The sequence below is a fragment of the Aquarana catesbeiana genome, linkage group LG08 (assembly GCF_042186555.1).
Source record: "Aquarana catesbeiana isolate 2022-GZ linkage group LG08, ASM4218655v1, whole genome shotgun sequence".
NCBI lineage: Eukaryota > Metazoa > Chordata > Amphibia > Anura > Ranidae > Aquarana > Aquarana catesbeiana.
In genome coordinates this window covers 297,012,728-297,030,370 of record NC_133331.1, presented here as the reverse complement: position 1 = coordinate 297,030,370, position 17,643 = coordinate 297,012,728, and the positions used below count along the sequence as shown (strand labels likewise).

Genomic DNA, 17,643 nt, shown 5'->3' with positions numbered 1-17,643 from the left:
CGGAAAATTTGAGAACCCGCTAGCCAACATTTGTTGGCGGAAAGTCCGACAGCAAATGTTCGATGGAGCGTACACACAGTCGGACTTTCCGACAACAAGCTCCCATCCAACATTTCCCGTCGGAAAATCCGACCGTGTGTACGCGGCATTACAGTATGCGTTAAAAGCAGGGGTTTAGTCTGCACACGTTTGCAAATGCATGCGTAAGCCACAGAGCCTCGTCAAGGCACCCTGGTATCTGTGGTACCTAACACTGATTTATAAGTGTCCCCACAGTGGAGGCACGTGCATGCTGATGGATAGGTGAGAACAGGTGGACTGAAGGGGGAGCCACCCCTTCTTAAAGGTACAGGGGCCCACTGAACACCCAGCGTATAGCACAATGGCTGCAAAGGTCTCAGTGCGTTGCCTGACCATAAAACACGACAGTGATACAAAAAAGACCACACTTGCCCCCATCTATAGCTGGCTATCAGTAAATAGTATTGGAAGGCTAACAACAGGTACAAACAAGGCCAAGGATAAAGGGAAAAACCAAGCTTAACCGCTTACCGACCGGCTCACGCCGATATACGTCGGCAGAAGGGCACATACAGGCAGATTAATGCACCTGTAGGGTGCCCTTTAAGAAGCGGTTTTCCGGGTGGACGCGACCTCCGTGAGCGTGATCGTGGGTCCCGCGGACTCGATGTCCATGGGGATACCCGCCATCGTCTCACGGAGAGGTAGAACGGGGAAATGCTGATGTAAACAAGGCATTTCCCCGTTCTGCCTAGTGTCACTGATCACAGCTCCCTGGTTAGAATCACTCCCCAGGACACACTTAACCCCTTCACTGCCCCCCCTAGTGGTTAACCTCTTCACTGCCAGTCACATTTACACAGTAATCAATGCATTTTTAATCGCACTGATCGCTGTATAAATGTGAATGGTCCCAAAAGTGTCCGATCTGTCCGCCATGTCGCAGTCACGATAAAAATCGCTGACTAATAAAAAAAAAAATTATTAATAAAAATGCCATAAATCTATCCCCTATTTTGTAGACGCTATAACTTTTGTGCAAACCGATCAATAAACGCTTATTGCGATTTTTTTTTAACCAAAAACATGTAGAATACGTATCGGCCTAAACTGAGGGGAAAAAAAAATCAGTTTTTTTAATATATTTTTTGAGGATTTTTATTATAGCAAAAAGTAAAAAATAATGCGTTTTTTTTTTTTTTTTCAAAATTGTCGCTATTTTTTTGTTTATAACGCAAAAAATAAAAACCGCAGAGGTGATCAAATACCACCAAAAGAAAGCTCTATTTGTGGAAAAAAAAAAAGGACGTCAGTTTTGTTTGGGAGTCACGTCGCACGACCGCGTGATTGTCAGTTAAAGCGACGCAGTGGCGAATCGCAAAAAGTGCTCTGGTCTTTGGCCAGCCAAATGGTCCGTGGGCTGAAGTGGTTAACTTACCACCAGCCTGCAGACAACCAGATAACCTGTCTAACACAGTATGCATTAAAAGCAGGGGTTTAGTCTGCCAGCTATAGATGGGGGCAAGTGGCGTCTTTTTTGTATCACTGTCGTGTTTTATTGGTCAGGCAACGCACTGAGACCTTTGCAGCCATTGTGCTATACGCTGGGTGTTCAGTGCGCCCCTGTACCTTTAAGAAGGGGTGGCTCCCCCTTCAGTCCACCTGCTCTCACCTATCCATCTGAATGCACGTGCCTCCACTGTGGGGACACTTATAAATCAGTGTTAGGTACCACAGATACCAGGGGGCCTTGATGAGGCTCTGTGGCTTACGCATGCATTTGCAAACGTGTGCAGACTAAACCCCTGCTTTTAACGCATACTGTAATGCCGCGTACACACGGTCTGACTTTTCGGCTACAAAAGTCCGACAGCCCGTCCGACAGACTTTCGACAGACTTTCAACGGACTTTTGGCGGACTTGCGGCAGACTTTCTAACGAACGGACTTGCCTACATACGATCACACAAAAGTCCGATGGATTCGTACGTGATGACGTACACCAGACTAAAATAAGGAAGTTGATAGCCAGTAGCCAATAGCTTCCCTAGCGTGGGTTTTTGTCCGTCGGACTAGCACACAGACAAGCGGATTTCTGGGTCCGGCGTAGTTACGACGTAAAGATTTAAAGCATGTTCCAAATCTAAAGTCCGTCAGATTTGCGGCTGGAAAAGTCCGGGGAAGCCCACACACGATCGGATTGTCAACCGTATTTTGTCCGTCGGACTTTTGTAGACGAAAAGTCCGACCGTGTGTACGCGGCATTAGACAGGTTTTTTGGTTGTCTGCGAGCTGGTTGGTAAGTTAAGTTTTGTTTTTCCCTTGGATTCATGGTGGTAAGTCAAGCTTGGATTTTCCCTTGGATTTATGGTGGTAAGTTAAGCTTCGTTTTACCCTTGGATTTATGGTGGTAAGTTAAGCTTGGTTTTTCGCTTGGATTTATGGTGGTAAGTTAAGCTTGGTTTTTCCCTTGGATTTATGGTGGTAAGTCAAGCTTGGTTTTTCCCTTGGATTTATGGTGGTAAGTTAAGCTTCGTTTTACCCTTGGATTTATGGTGGTAAGTTAAGCTTGGTTTTTCCCTTGGATTTATGGTGGTAAGTTAAGCTTGGTTTTTCCTTTGGATTTATGGTGGTAAGTTAAGCTTGGTTTTTCCCTTGGATTTATGGTGGTAAGTTAAGCTTGGTTTTTCCTTTGGATTTATGGTGGTAAGTTAAGCTTCGTTTTTCCCTTGGATTTATGGTGGTAAGTTAAGCTTGGTTTTTCCTTTGGATTTATGGTGGTAAGTTAAGCTTGGTTTTTCCCTTGGATTTATGGTGGTAAGTTAAGCTTGGTTTTTCCTTTGGATTTATGGTGGTAAGTTAAGCTTGGTTTTTCCCTTGGATTTATGGTGGTAAGTTAAGCTTGGTTTTTCCTTTGGATTTATGGTGGTAAGTTAAGCTTGGTTTTTCCCTTGGATTTATGGAGGAAAGTCAAGCTTGGTTTTTCGCTTGGATTTATGGTGGTAAGTTAAGCTTGGTTTTTCCCTTGGATTTATGGTGGTAAGTCAAGCTTGGTTTTTCCCTTGGATTTATGGTGGTAAGTTAAGCTTGGTTTTTCCCTTGGATTTATGGTGGTAAGTTAAACTTGTTTTTTCCCTTGGATTTATCCTTGGTCTTGTTTGTACTTGCTGTGAGCCTTCCAATGCTTCTTACTGTGATAGCCAGCTACAGATGGGGGCAAGTGGCGTCTTTTTTTGTATCATTCTCTATTTTTATTCCTTCTCTTACTCCTTGGTGGGGGGATTTGGGATGAGTGGCAATGCTGGGGGGAGTTCTGATCAGCCAGCTTAGGTTCTCTTGATCAAGGTCATCTGCTGATCTGAGAACTGTAGTGGGGACTTTTAATGGCAACTCTAATCACAGGTAGTGTGATTACTGTGTCTCTGACTCTTTGGTGTTTTGTAGCACTGACACCTATGCCGAAATCAGGAGATAGGGTCTCCTCCAGCCCCTCCCACTTCCCATTCCTCACCGGTCAGCTGACCTGTAGTCTCTGCCCCCCAGCTCTGCTGAGTTTGCGGCTGCGGGCTCCAGGGACAGCCCTGCTGGGCGGCTGCAAGAAGGCTGGGAGAGCAGGCTTCAGGATCCGTCCAGGATTCAGTGACCCCTGGCAAAATATCATTCGACCCCCGGGGGGGGGGGGGGGTTGAGAACCACTGCTCTAAACAAACAGCACTGACAATAAATAGACAAGACAATGACCATATATGGCCTACAAAGGGCAATTATTACACTACGCAGGCAGCCAATCATTACACTATGCAGCCAACACAATGATGGAGTGCAGGGGTCAGGAGTATGGAGCATAGAGCCCCTTACATTACTGGTCAGGAGGAAGAAAACATTCCCCAGCTGGCCATGAAGAATATGTTCCATCATGGGTTCCAGAGGGAGGAAAATACTGAGGGTTCTGAGGGATGAAAGGGAGCTGAGGAACATCTTAGGGGGTACTGAGGCTAAAAGACTTTGGGGCCCCTGAGGGATAGTGGAGTTGAATGGCTCTGAGCCCTTAATAGGGTTGGCAGGCATCAGGGCACTGAGGGAATAGGAGGCTGCAGGGTCAGGGGGACTCTAAGTAGGGAATGGGGCTTTTGGTCTATGATGGTCCTACCACCTACACTTACTTTTCAAACCTCCGAACAGAACTCCTGCCAGGAAATGGAGACGGCCTTCACCTTCTTAACATCTCACTGGTCAAATTAAAAATTTTCAAGATACGAAGTGGAATGAAGAAGGGCAGTCCTTCACCCCTTGGTGGTCACTCGGATGATCAGAGGTCAGTGCTATGCTTACAGGATTCAGTCCAATACCTTCCCATGACACAGGGTCTGGCAGTGCCCGGTGCTGGAATTCAGAGCCCCAGGAACCCAACACCACCCTGTACAATGTCCTGGATACTACAGTATACTTGGCAACCAAGAGAACAAACCTCTCTCCCTTCTGTCCTCCTCCTACCCACACTAGCCTGCCATTGGACGGAAGAGAACAGACTCCTCCCCCACAGCTCTCTACTCCACCAGCTACATCCTCATGTTATCCAATCCAATCCCTTCTCTTACTGCAGAGTGTGACATCACTCCTGTCAGTCAGCAGGCTGCCGGAGATTGGAGCCTTGCAGCCGGAGTTCTGGCAATTATCCCGATTAGCCAGTAACTCCGGCCAAAAGTCATCAAGTTCTCCTTAGAATGCACAAAAACTCTGGATGGTTGCACGCTGCAAAATTTCAATTTGGAATTTTTGTGCATCCTAGTCTTCAGGTGACGAGCTGGACATTGCATCTGCCGTTACAAGGATAGTGTGAGAGACCATATAGCAGACCCACCTAGAGCTGAGTCTATTTGTGTAGGAAGTTCCCCTTCCTGGACATCATGATGACCCTCCATTGACCTCACAGCACTGCCTCAGAGCAAACAAGTCACAGGAAGGATCATATTTATCATTCCTTGTCTGCAGATCTAAAACGAATCAAATCAAGTTCAGAAACCAAACAAACCCAACAGAAAAAGCTAATTTGTCAAGCCTTGCCCTAAACAGTCCAAATGAAATTCCCATGGGGGGTAGTAGTTCTTCAATGTACAGCAACCTTCCTATTACCCCCCCCCCCCCCCATCCTATTATTGTGTGACCAATACTAACCAAATAATTCTTACTTTCATTTCCCAAAGTTTTCCGTCTACAAGGAGACCTGTATAGATCAAATGACGGCACCAATGAGGATGGAGGAGGACCGGAGTCACATGACTGAGAAGATACTAAACCTCACCCTGGAGATCATCTACCTGCTGACCGGAGAGGTGAGGAGGATTCTGGGAGGTCACATGACATCACTCTTATCTCTATTAATAAAACACAGACCTGACCGGAGAGGTGAGGAGGATTCTGGGAGGTCACATGACATCACTCTTATCTCTATTAATAAAACACAGACCTGACCGGAGAGGTGAGGAGGATTCTGGGAGGTCACATGACATCACTCTTATCTCTATTAATAAAACACAGACCTGACCAGAGAGGTGAGGTGGATTCTGGGAGGTCACATGACATCACTCTTATCTCTATTAATAAAACACAGACCTGACCGGAGAGGTGAGGAGGATTCTGGGAGGTCACATGACATCACTCTTATCTCTATTAATAAAACACAGACCTGACCGGAGAGGTGAGGAGGATTCTGGGAGGTCACATGACATCACTCTTATCTCTATTAATAAAACACAGACCTGACTGGAGAGGTGAGGAGGATTCTGGGAGGTCACATGACATCACTCTTATCTCTATTAATAAAACACAGACCTGACTGGAGAGGTGAGGAGGATTCTGGGACGTCACATGACATCACTCTTATCTCTATTAATAAAACACAGACCTGACCGGAGAGGTGAGGAGGATTCTGGGAGGTCACATGACATCACTCTTATCTCTATTGATAAAACACAGACCTGACCGGAGAGGTGAGGAGGATTCTGGGAGGTCACATGACATCACTCTTATCTCTATTAATAAAACACAGACCTGACCGGAGAGGTGAGGAGGATTCTGGGATTCTAACATGATATTCCTATTGGTTCCCCAATACAGAGATTTCCTCTTGTGAAGTCAGGTGATCATATGACCATCACAGTGCCTCCATGTGACTCCCTGAAACCTGAGAGGCACAACATGCAGCAGATCCTGGAACTGACCACCACGATGGTCCATCTGCTGACAGGAGAGGTGAGGAGGATTCTGGGAATTCTGGGACATTATCCAGTAACAGACAAGGGATGTGTCTGGATGGTGACTGTATCATTGTGTGTGTCAGGTTCCTATAAGGTGTCAGGATGTCACTGTCTATTTTTCCATGGAGGAGTGGGAGTATTTAGAAGGACACAAGGATCTCTACAAGGACGTCATGATGGACAATCAGCCGCCCCTCACATCACCGGGTAAGAGGAGACTTTATTGTAAAGGAGAGAGCAGTACGGAGGGTCCACCTAGATCCCCCATCATCTGATAAACACATAGAAACAATGTATTCAGTCAGTGTGTGTGTTTCCTACAGATGGATCCAGTAATGGGAACCCACCAGAGAGATGTCCCCGTCCTCTGTATTCCCGGGATTCCACACAGGAAGATCACACCATCCCTCACTTTTACAAGGTTAGTAGGATGGAGCATCTAGAACATGGACTCATGGAGATGTGTGGATTTTGTATGTAAACTTATTTTACAGAATTCAAGGTTAAAGCAGAAGAAGAAGAGAGGTATGTGAGGGATGATCAGCAGTCTATGGAGGAGGATGGAATAACGGGGACATTTATAGAGGAGGACACTCCTACAGAGATCAGCACAGGTGGGTCATTAACACTAAATACATTCCTTCACCCATACTGCTCACTGATTGGTCCAGAGTAGGGCGGGGACTGGGTGATATCAGCCTGTAATCCCCTGGTCACTTTCCTGAGCTGTGTTCCCCGTCCTGTATTCCTGTATTTCTCTCGGATAATCTTCATTCTCTGTGCTGGCAGTAAAATGTTGATTTTTTGGCATAGGCGTTGCTTGGCCTAGGCAACTAGGGGATGTGTTTTGGATCTTGGCAAAAGGGGGACCTACTCAATATTAGGTGGATGGTTATGATTTCATGGCCAATTGGTGTATTGTATGATACATACTCCTGCACTATATATACTCTATGTTGTACATTACATACTCCTGACACTCGTCCTATAATCCCCTCATCACTGTCACGCCTATAAAAGACAGTTCTCGTTGTTTCCTCACTCTCTGACTAAGGTCCATGAATAAAGAAATGAACTGGTCAGAGGACCCATTTACTAGTTACCTTGAGGGGGGAATTGTAAGATCCTCAGAGACAAAGCTGCCTAATGTGGGCGGAGTCCTGGTTTAGGGGAACCAATCTGCTCATGTCTAGTAATAATCTTTGTATTTCTATTTTAGTAGATGGACGGGAGATGAGGAAAACCTCAGAGGATTGTCTCACTTTGTCTCCAGACTGTAAAGTAGAAGATGAGGACATCACACAGTATAGTCCAGGAGAAAACCCAGCTACCTCAATTGTCCATCCCAGCACCACACAGTGTAGATGGACCATCGTATTCCTCTTATCCTGAGGAACCTCAGACTGTGAGGGACGGTGCCGGACCATCGTATTCCTCTTATCCTGAGGAACCTCAGACTGTGCGGGACGGTGCCGGACCATCGTATTCCTCTTATCCTGAGGAACCTCAGACTGTGAGGGACGGTGCCGGACCATCGTATTCCTCTTATCCTGAGGAACCTCAGACTGTGAGGGACGGTGCCGGACCATCGTATTCCTCTTATCCTGAGGAACCTCAGACTGTGAGGGACGGTGCCCGACCATCGTATTCCTCTTATCCTGAGGAACCTCAGACTGTGAGGGACGGTGCCGGATCATCGTATTCCATTTATCCTGAGGAACCTCAGACTGTGAGGGACGGTGCCCGACCATCGTATTCCTCTTATCCTGAAAAACCTCAGACTGTGAGGGATGGTGCCGGACCATCGTATTCCTCTTATCCTGAGGAACCTCAGACTGTGAGGGACGGTGCCCGACCATCGTATTCCTCTTATCCTGAGGAACCTCAGACTGTGAAGGATGGTGCCGGACCATCGTATTCCTCTTATCCTGGGGAACCTCAGACTGTGAGGGACGGTGCCCGACCATCGTATTCCTCTTATCTTGAGGAACCTCAGACTGTGAGGAACGGTGCCGGACCATCGTATTCCTCTTATCCTGGGGAACCTCAGACTGTGAGGGACGGTGCCCGACCATCGTATTCCTCTTATCTTGAGGAACCTCAGACTGTGAGGAACGGTGCCGGACCATCGTATTCCTCTTATCCTGAGGAACCTCAGACTGTGAAGGACGGTGCCGGACCATCGTATTCCTCTTATCCTGAGGAACCTCAGACTGTGAGGGACGGTGCCCGACCATCGTATTCCTCTTATCCTGAGGAACCTCAGACTGTGAGGGACGGTGCCCGACCATCGTATTCCTCTTATCCTGAGGAACCTCAGACTGTGAGGGACGGTGCCGGACCATCGTATTCCTCTTATCCTGAGGAACCTCAGACTGTGAGGAACGGTGCCGGACCATCGTATTCCTCTTATCCTGAAGAACCTCAGACTGTGAGGGACGGTGCCGGACCATCGTATTCCTCTTATCCTGAGGAACCTCAGACTGTGCGGGACGGTGCCGGACCATCGTATTCCTCTTATCCTGAGGAACCTCAGACTGTGAGGGATGGTGCCGGACCATCGTATTCCTCTTATCCTGAGGAACCTCAGACTGTGAGGGACGGTGCCGGACCATCGTATTCCTCTTATCCTGAGTATCTCTGGTATTTGGCAAACTATGCAGCGGGCATTGCCTATCCATTACACTTGACCTGGCTGCAGTGACACCCTTAGAGCAGCATTCCTAGTGGGGGTGGGGCCCCCCTAGATGTGTCACCCAGGGCAGGCGCCTCCCCTGCCCCCCTAGTTTCAGCCTTCAGTGGACAGAGGGATGCCACTGATAGACCTCCAACTTCCAATCCCTGTCCCCACTGACAGACCTCCACTACTCTTCTCCCAACTACCCCCCTGCCCCTCCACCCAACCTACCTCAAACCTCACCCCTAGCCCCCAACTACCGACCCCCATCCTCTATGGACAGACCATCCCAATCCCCTATACACCAACTAAGCGCATCGGGACCCCATGGGGCAAAGGACCGCGCTATACCGCAGTTGGACACCGGCGGCAAAAAGCGCCCTGAGGCGATTTAGTTCGGATAGGTACAAGTCACTCATTCATTCAACTCCCTCCCTCCACTGACAGACCCCTAAATAACAGCTTTTCCTCACTGACAGACCCCCAACCCCCCAAATACCACCCCGCCCCCCCACTGACAGACACCTCCCCTCCCCCATTGATAGACCCCTACCCCTCCTGAAATTTGGATAAACCTTTGTGGTAATATCGTGTGAAAATTAGAACTTTGAATTTTCAGATTTTCTTTCGGCTTTTCGAATTGCGATCATAACTGATGACCCGAAAAAAAAAACCCCAAAAAAACGAAAACGAAGAAATCTTTCGGCAGAGCACAAGTCTACTATGTACAATACTGTGCGGAAGTTTTAGGCAGCTGAGAAAAAAAAATAATAATGTCGAGTACAAATGTTTTGAAATATATATATATTTTTACCGTTGTTTCTTTTTAGCAATTTTACACTTACAAAGCGAAGGAAGAAAAGACAAATCTTCATCGAACGCTTTACAACGCCTCGGGATTAACAAAAACAGCAAGGCTTCCAAATGGGACACCAATAACACACACGGCCTTCGACCTCAACAATATGTCTATGGGTTGAATTAGAATGAAATTCGATGTAAAATTCGAGTCGAATTACAATTAAAAGTTCAGAAATTTTGTTTCGTTAATTCGGAGAATGCGGTAATATTTGTTTGTATTTATATAAATCGGGGGGGGGGGGGGATTTGGATATATCCGAATAACGAAAAACATTTATTCGGAACGAAACGGACCGCACATGTCTATTCTCAACCTCTTTATTATGTATCCTGTAAGCATAAAAAAAAACAAAAAACGAATTATGCGAGCAGACCTACAGGGACTAGAAAAAGTATTCATACCCCTTGACATTTCCCACATGTTGTCATGTTACAACCAAAAAACGTAAATGTATTTTATGGGGATTTTATGTGATAGACCAACACAAAGTGGCTCATAATTGTGAAGTGGAAGGAAAATGATAAATGATACAAATAAATATGTGAAAAGTGTGTGTGTGGGGGGGAGGGTCATTTGTATGGCGCCCCCTTTACTCTGATACCCCCAACTAAAATCTAGTGGAACCAATTGCCTTCAGAAGTCACCTAATTAGTAAATAGAGTCCACCTGTGTGTCATTTAATCTCAGTATAAATACAGCTGTTCTGTGAAGCCCTCAGAGGTTTGTTAGAGAACCTTAGTGAACAAACAGCATCATGAAGGCCAAGGAACACACCAGACAGGTCAGGGATAAAGTTGTGGAGAAGTATAAAGCAGGGTTAGGTTATAAAAAAATCTCCCAAGCTTTGAACATCTCACGGAACTCTGTTCAATCCATCATCGGAAAATGGAAAGAGTATGGCACAACTGCAAACCTACCAAGACATGGCCGTCCACCTAAACTGACCGGCCGGGCAAGGAGAGCATTCATCAGAGAAGAGCCAAGAGGTCCATGGTAACTCTGGAGGAGCTGCAGAGATCCACAGCTCAGGTGGGAGAATCTGTCCACAGGACAACTATTAGTCGTGTTCTCCACAAATCTGCCCTTTATGGAAGAGTGACAAGAAGAAAGACATTGGTGAAAGAAAGTCATAAGAAGTCCTGTTTGTAGTTTGTGAGAAGCCATGTGGAGGACACAGCAAACATGTGGAAGAAGGTGATCTGGTCACATGAGACCAAAATTCAACTTTATGGCCTAAAAGTAAAACACTATGTGTGGGGGAAAACTAACACTGCACATCACCCTGAACACACCATCCCCACCGTGAAACATGGTGGTGGCAGCTTCATGTGGTGGGGATGCTTTTCTTCAGCAGGGACAGGGAAGCTGGTCAGAGTTGATGGGAAGATGGATGGAGACAGGACAATCTTAGAAGAAAACCTGTTAGAGTCAGCAAAAGACTTGAGACTGGGGTGGAGGTTCACCTTCCAGCAGGACAACAACCCAAAACATACAGCCAGAGCTACAATGGAATGGTTTAGATCAAAGCATATTCATGTGTTAGAATGGCCCAGTCACAGTCCAGACCTAAATCACATTGAGAATCTGTGGCAAGACTTGAAAATTGCTGTTCACAGACGCTCTCCATCCAATCTGACAGAGCTTGAGATATTTTACAAAGAAGAATGGGCAGAAATGTCCTCTCTAGATGTGCAAAGCTGGTAGAGACATCCCCAAAAAGACTTGTAGAGAAAGGGGGTTCTACAAAGTATTGACTCCGGGGGGCGCCATACAAATGCCCCCCCACACACTTTTCATATATTTATTTGTATCATTTATCATTTTCCTTCCACTTCACAATTATGAGCCACTTTGTGTTGGTCTATCACATAAAATCCCAATAAAATACATTTACGTTTTTGGTTGCAACAAATTTAAAAAAAGGGAAAATTTCAAGGGGTGTGAATACTTTTTCAAGGCACTGTATGTACGTTTTGAGAGTGCAACTATTCCATGCGCAGAAAAGCTGGCACTGAAATAGCGCCGGCAAAAAAAAACGTTGGCTACGGGCTAAAGCTGACTCTTTCAGACCATCGGCATGCCTTCAATATCAATTGATATTGGCCAACAGTTGTGGAGGTGCCCCGTCCTCCGGGATGAATCGGCTCTAGAGTGTTGGTGAAATCATTTTAGTAGTCCGAGATCCACCTTTTATCCTAGACCATCGCCGTACCTTCTCCCTTAAGGCGGTCATCATGAGACGCATTAATACATCTACTTAACAATTACTATTTGCAAGTGTAATAAGCACTTTACTGTATACTCTATATACAAATCTATTCTTGGGAAGGGGTGGGAGGGAGGCTTCTGGGCTTCTAGATCCTGTTTACTTTAGACCTTGCCTAGGCTAGAAATTCTCCACGGCTCTGGATTTCCTGATGCTTCCGGCACCAGCACTGAGCATCTGAGGCAACCAACATGGACAATATGCACTTAACCACTTCCCCCCCTGGGGTCACCTTCATATGACATCGGGGACTTGAAGAAGTGGAGATATCTGGGTGATGGGGGCAGCTGAAGGCATCATCCAGATACCCGTTTCCAGCAGGCGATTCCCTAGCCAGTAAAAATCGCGACTGTTATCACGACTGTTTTTGCAGGTGGCAGGATGGGACGTCCCCCCCCACCCCTCCAACCACCCTTTCGGTGCCTCTCTGGCCCCGCCCATGCGATCGGCAAACCAGAAAATGACCACCCCAGCGGTGGAAATTTAGCATAGAGCTGACTGAGGACCAGATGGTCCCTGATCATCTCTATGACCCTCAGATGCCAAAAGCAACGGCATGACTTCACTTTCGGCGCCACCAGATATAAACACTTTTTTTTTTTGGCAAGCTTGAGATTGATTTTTTATCTCAGGCTTTCCAGCATAGAGAAGAGATGTGGGGACTTTTAGTTCCCACATCTCTCCATAAAAAGAGGACCTGTCATGCCCTATTCCAATAACAAAGGATGTTTACATTCCTACTACATAGGAATAAAAGGAAAGGAGAAAGAGGAGAAGGAGGAGAAGGAGAAGAAGAAGGAGCAGAAGAAGGAGAAGGAGCAGAAGAAGAAGAAGGAGAAGGAGCAGAAGAAGAAGGAGCAGAAGAAGAAGAAGGAGCAGAAGGAGAAGGAGAAGGAGCAGAAGGAGAAGGAGCAGAAGGAGAAGGAGCAGAAGAAGAAGGAGAAGGAGCAGAAGAAGAAAGAGCAGAAGAAGAAGGAGGAGGAGCAGAAGAAGAAGAAGGAGCAGAAGAAGAAGGAGAAGGAGCAGAAGAAGAAGGAGAAGGAGCAGAAGAAGAAGGAGAAGGAGCAGAAGAAGAAGGAAAAGGAGCAGAAGAAGAAGGAAAAGGAGCAGAAGAAGAAGGAAAAGGAGCAGAAGAAGAAGGAAAAGGAGCAGAAGAAGAAGGAAAAGGAGCAGAAGGAGAAGGAGAAGGAGCAGAAGGAGAAGGAGCAGAAGAAGAAGGAGAAGGAGCAGAAGAAGAAGAAGGAGAAGGAGCAGAAGAAGAAGGAAAAGGAGCAGAAGAAGAAGGAGAAGGAGCAGAAGAAGAAGGAGAAGGAGCAGAAGAAGAAGGAGCAGAAGAAGAAGGAAAAGGAGCAGAAGAAGAAGGAAAAGGAGCAGAAGGAGAAGGAGCAGAAGGAGAAGGAGCAGAAGAAGAAGGAGAAGGAGCAGAAGAAGAAGGAAAAGGAGCAGAAGAAGAAGGAAAAGGAGCAGAAGAAGAAGGAAAAGGAGCAGAAGGAGAAGGAGCAGAAGAAGAAGGAGCAGAAGAAGGAGAAGGAGGAGGAGCAGAAGAAGAAGGAGGAGAAGGAGAAGGAGAATAAGGAGGAGAAGGAGAATAAGGAGGAGAAGGAGAAGGAGAATAAGGAGGAGGAGAAGGAGAAGAAGGCGGAGAAGGAGAAGGAAAATAAGGAAGAAGAAGAAGATCTCAGCTTCCCAGCAGTGGTTTTAATCTGCCAAGGCCAGATGTGACATCATAACATTGTGCCCAGCCTCAGAAGGTCATAGAGATGACCGGTTGGACCATAAAGTCCGTGGTATTCTCTATAGCTAACGGCCGCCGCTGGCCAATTTATTCTCCGGCTCGCTGATCGCGCAGGCGAGCCGGTAGAATCACTGGGAGGGCAGCAGGATTATTTGTACATGATGGGGAATCGCCAGCAGAAAATAAAATATCTGAATGATGCCTGCAGCTCCACCCATCATCCAGATTTAACCACTTAAAGTCCAGAACGTCATATGACGTTCACCTAAGGAGAAGTGGTTCTACAAGCTCATAATCAGGATATTCTGCCCGGTAACTAAACAGGGAAGTAGCAGGCATATATGTAGAAAGGAGAAGTATCAATGTCTGGTCTCAGACAAAATCGATCAGTCCTTACAATATTTATTATATGTAACCCTTGTGCTTCTCCTGCGTCTTGCAGATGTTTTCCAAAGTTAATACGTTGATGGTCTCCATCGCCGTCTTTTTATCCTCCAAGAACGTAGCATAAGTCTCCTCCTCCGGTAGAAGAATAGATTTAACCTGAAAAGAAAAAACACGTTTTAATAAATACGAACACCATAAAAGTACGAATTAAATTTGGTCAAGGTAATGAGAAATGACTTTTGTAGTCCAGTCCTTCATTTTTCATGGAAAAAAAAATATTACTGATAATTAGACCTGTGGAGGGGCGTGGCGTCCGAGCCCAAAGATGGCCGCTTAGCCTGCGAGCTCTGCCACACAGCCGGGGGAATCCACATCAATCGGAGCCTAGACGCGACTTAGAGACCGGCATCTACCTCAGCAGAGCCCAGATAATCATCAGGGGAAGCTGAGAAGAAGAAAGGAACCGCCGTAAGCTGCCGGGCTTCTTCTCACAGACAGAGCGGCCACAACAAAATGGCGGCGGAGTGGAACTGCGCGGCCGCAGCTGCAATCTATTCCTCGGATTGTGGGGGGGGGGACTGGATCGGGGAACCCCCCCACAGTGGATCCTCCTCAGCAGCCTCCACCCCCACAACCAGAAGCCCTGCCAAATCCAGGCAGCGCACGATGTACCCACAAGATGGCCCTCAGCACCAGGACATGGAGGTGAGTGGACACAGCTCCTCACAGAGGCCCAACACACCAGAAGCACCAGACCCCCATAGCTGGATTCCCTACCACAGGACAGCCAGTATCTGACACAGTGCTAAAAGAAATGCTGATGTCCCTTAGATCCTCACTACACAATGATATGCTTCACACTGTAAACAAATGCCAAGCAGAAGTCCACATACTGGGAGAGAGGGTGAATCAGGTGGAACATGCTATGGTGAGAACACACCAGCTCCTTCAATAAGATGGTGGATTCACAAGGTGCAATAGTGATGAAATCTCCTGGATCAAAGAAAAAATAGCAGATCTCGAGGATAGATCCAGAAGGAATAACCTAAAAATAAGAGGCGTTTTGGAATCAGTACCTTCAGCACAGCTCCCACAATATGCCCAAGATTTATTTTCCGCCATAACACCCGGAACGTCTGCATTAGAGCTCACGGTGGATAGAATACATGGAGCTCCAAAACCGTCCTTCCTAGCAGATGACATTCCCAGAGATGAATTGCTGAGAATGCACTTCTACTGGGCAAAAGAATGTATTCTAGAAGCTTTTCGCAAATCTGATCAACGCCCAGCCCATTACTCCTCCCTACAGCGGCTCCCTGACCTCTCCAGGCTCCAGGAACGTTTATGTTCCCAACAACCACCAACTTAGATTCATTCAAAGTGGGAGAGCGCTCAGGGCTGAACATTGTCCTGGGCAGGAAGGGACTATGTGGGGATGTGGTTAAATAAAAAAAAAAAAAAAGCAAAAAATCAGAAGCAGGTGAGATCTGTATATAATAATCAATTTTTATATATACTACAGACAAATAATTTTACTGAAGCGGTGATAGAAAAAAAATAAAGAAAACTCACTGCCAAGTCAATAGGAACCTCCGAGGGGAACACGGCTTCTCTACCGTACATGAGGAGGAACGGAGAACTTTTGGTGGTGGTGTGGACCTTCGATCGTAAAGAAAACAACATGGCCTCCAGGAACACATCCCAGTTATTTTCCTTTTCCTTCACCAATTTAGTTAGAGCTCTAGAATGAAAAAAAAAAAAAAAAAAAGAGAAAAAGCTAGATTAAAAAAACAACACATATACGACACTCTGGGAAACAATGCAGGGCTTCTAGCTCTAACCACACACTATATTCCCAAAAGTATTGGGACGCCTGCCTTTACACACACATGAACTTTACTGACCTCCCAGTCTTAGTCCGTAGGATTCAATATGGAGTTGGCCCACCCTTTGCAGCTATAACAGCTTCAACTCTTCTGGGAAGGCCGTCCACAAGGTTTAGAAGTGTGTCTATTGGAATGTTTGACCATTCTTCCAGAAGAGCATTTGTGAGGTCAGGCACTGATGTTGGACGAGAAGGCCTGACCTACAGTCTCCTCTCTAATTCATCCCAAAGGTGTTCTATCAGGTTGAGGTCAGGACTGTCAAGTTTCTCCACCCCAAACTCACTCATCCATGTCTTTATGGACCTTGCTTTGTGCACTGGTGGGCAGTCATGTTGGAACAGGAAGGGGCCGTCCCCAAACTCTTCCCACAAAGTTGGGAGCATGAAATTGTCCAAAATGTCTTGGTATTCTGATGCCCTTAAGAGTTCCCTTCACTGGAACTAAGGGGCCAAACCCAACCCCTGAAAAACAACCCCCACACCATAATCCCCCCTCCACCAAATGATTTGGACCAGTGCACAAAGCAAGGTCCATAAAGACATGGAGGAGCGAGTTTGGAGTGGAGGAACTTGGCCGGCCTCAACCCGACAGAACACCTTTGGGATGAATTAGAGCGGAGACTGTGAGCCAGGCCTTCTCGTCCAACATCAGTGCCTGACCTCACAAATGCTTTTCTGGAAGAATGGTCAAACATTCCCATAGACACACTCCTAAACCTTGTGGACGGCCTTCCCAGAAGAGTTGAAGCTGTTATAGCTGCAAAGGGCGGAGCCAACTCAATATTGAACCCTAGGGACTAAGACTGGGATGTCATTAAAGTTCACGTGCGTGTAAAAAAATAAAAATAAAAAATAAAAAAAAAGTTTATGTGCGTGTAAAGGCAGGCGTCCCAATACTTTTGGTAATACAGTGTATATTAGATATATGTGACCTCTTATCCCTAGATTACACCCCACCTGTATTATGTCATTTTACCTCTATTATGGCTCATTACCATGAGGATTGGCTAATGATTGACCATCGTAGAGACCACAGCATTGTGTACACCACCTACTGGTGGGCCAACTCAATATTGAACCCTACGGACTAAGACTGGGATGCCATTAAAGTTCATGTGCGTGTAAAGGCAGGCGCCCCAATACTTATGGTAACAGTGTATGAACACATCGAATGCTGAAACAACATTACATAAAGTGAAGCCTGAGGAGCAAAGTATGAATCGGAGCCAACGACGAGACCTCAACTTACCGCTTTATGTTATAAATATTTTTCTTATCCAGGCCGATGATGTGTGGATGATAGGCGGCGATCAAACTCCTCTCCATCCCCAGAAGACCACACATCCTGTCATTAAGCTTAAAAAAAAAAAAAAAATACAAAAATATTAAATAAAGCCGAGAGGAACAAATGAAGTCCTTTTTTACAGCAATGTTCCTTAGAAGAGTTCACCTACTTCATTGACAAACTCCTCGCCCAGGTCGGAGAGAATTCTCTTGGGGCAGCCGTGTCTATAGATCATAGAACACATGTGTTGGGCCACCTCCGCGCTACAT

General features: G+C 46.3%; 1 protein-coding gene across 1 annotated transcript in view; it reads right to left on the bottom strand.

Annotated features, from left to right (window-relative positions):
* LOC141104930 (uncharacterized) overlaps window positions 1-17,643 on the bottom strand; it is a 170,256-nt gene that overhangs the window by 21,405 nt on the left and 131,208 nt on the right. The window lies entirely within an intron of this gene.